Source organism: Lucilia cuprina, chromosome 5 (assembly GCF_022045245.1).
Source record: "Lucilia cuprina isolate Lc7/37 chromosome 5, ASM2204524v1, whole genome shotgun sequence".
Lineage (NCBI taxonomy): Eukaryota > Metazoa > Arthropoda > Insecta > Diptera > Calliphoridae > Lucilia > Lucilia cuprina.
Window position 1 is genome coordinate 23,524,873 of NC_060953.1, and position 2,077 is coordinate 23,526,949.

Here is a 2,077-nt window from a genome sequence, read left to right on the forward strand (position 1 = left end):
AAGAGTTCACACCTTTAAAGTAACTTTTTTATCATTGATTTAGTTTACTTATGATTTGTTTTTGCTTCATTTTCGCATTGCATTTATTTTGATGTACTAAATTGAAAAAAAGCAAAAAAAAAACAATACCAGTATTACCGTTAACCAAAATACTGGTTTTATCAACACTGGTTCTTAGTGATTGATGTTCTTAAGTTAACTTACTTCTTCAGCAACTGGCATAAGATAAAGTAAGACGTTCTGCATGTTATAAATAAATATTAAAAAAATATACTTAAACTAAAGCATTTTTATTGAGTATAGTACGGTATACTACAGTGGCGACGAAGATGGGATTATTATTCTTTTCCGACATATCCCATTCGATTTGATCCACTAGAGAAGTGTTGCCAACGTGTATATTCAGCTTTACTATAACACTTTGATCACAACTTTCCTCGATTATAGGTGGCTCACTGGGAAAAGCCTCAATTTGCTGGCGTATAACTTGGGCAATAGCCGGTACAAATGGAATGGGATTCAAGTCTAAATCATCACACAAAACTTCAGCAAATTGTTCGGGAGTAATCATGCTTTCATTTTTGTTCCAAGTGAAAGTGTCACGTAATTTCTGACCCTCCAACTCCATGTCCAAACGTATGGGCACTAGACACTCTTTTTGTGAAGCATTTTCCAAATTTGCGGTGGGATCTGTATCATCGAAACACATGGGAAATGTTCGCACCTTCTTGGTGTGTACGCGATTACGATTGATGGGAGTGGCTTGTGTCACCGCATCCAAATGACTGGAGTTGGGCATGGTGGGTACATATTGTGGTTGTTTTTTCGACTTGCTTTCTTGTGGCAAGGGTGCATCTGTGGTATTTACGGAAATGGCCCGATATTTTTCATCATTGCGTTGTATTATATCGTCTACTTCACAAGCTCTTAACAGCGACACTGAGCTGGCTAAAATATGAGGACTTAAGCCGGAATCTGCTAAACGTTTGCGTTCCTCATTCGACAAAACAATTCTCGTCATGTCGGGGTATTTTTTATACAATATACCACGAAAGAGCCGCAAGTAAATTCCCACTTCTGAGCCCACATAATAATATTCATTCCTCCAATTGAAAAGCCACCGGCTTATCGCCATAGGTTTGCAAAAACATAACTTATTTTGTTTACTATTTTTCTCTTTTAATTTTCTATAATAAATACAGTTTTTCCACTTTTCATTAAAATATACAATTAATGGCGTCCGATTTTTTTTTTTTTGTATAAACCAAGGCGTATTACCATAAGGTAGTGAGAATTGTAAGTTCAAGAATTATAGATGTAACCAGTGTAAGCAAAGAGGTCATTTAAAAGAATGTGTAAGACTCAAAATTTTAATTTTATTGACAACAATGAATTAAGTTTATTCTCTATTACTAGTGATAACGATGGTCCTATTAAAATTGAAATTTTTGTTAACGGAAAAATGTTTGAAATGGAATTGGATACTGGTTCGGAAAATAATGTAATTTCTGAAAATTTTTATGAATCATTCTTTCTAAACTACGAACTCCTTTAGGATCGTGCAACGTCGAAGTTAAATATGGAAATAAAACTAAGGTAATTCCTATTATTGTAATTAAGAATGGTGGCCCACCATTGTTGGGACGGAATTTTTTAAAAAATTTTGAAATCAAAATTTGTAACATAGGTACCGTACCTATGTCAAATACAGAACAAATTATTGGAGAATATAAGAATCTTTTTGATGGTAGTTTAGGGTTGTTTAAGGGAGGTCAAGCAGTTTTTATAATCAAAGACAAAACTATACCAAAATTTTTCAGGCCAAGGCCTTTACCTTTGGCAATTAAGGACAAAGTGGAGAAGGAAATAGATAACCTTGTAGGAATGAATATTTTGCAACCAGTTGGTTACTGTGAGTGGGGTACTCCTATTGTGCCCATCGTGAAGAAAAATGGGGGAATTAGAATTTGTGGGGACTTTAAGGTTACCCTTAATCCATATTTAAATGTTGAGAAATACCCATTGCCTCGTATTGAGGATATTTTTTCCAAATTGCACGGTGGTGAAGAATTTACAA

The 2,077-nt window shown here is 34.6% G+C and overlaps 1 pseudogene; it reads right to left on the reverse strand.

Annotated features, from left to right (window-relative positions):
- Positions 1-243: 243 nt before the first annotated feature.
- On the reverse strand, positions 244-1,285 carry LOC124420185 (annotated as a pseudogene).
- Between the last annotated feature and the right edge of the window lie 792 nt (positions 1,286-2,077).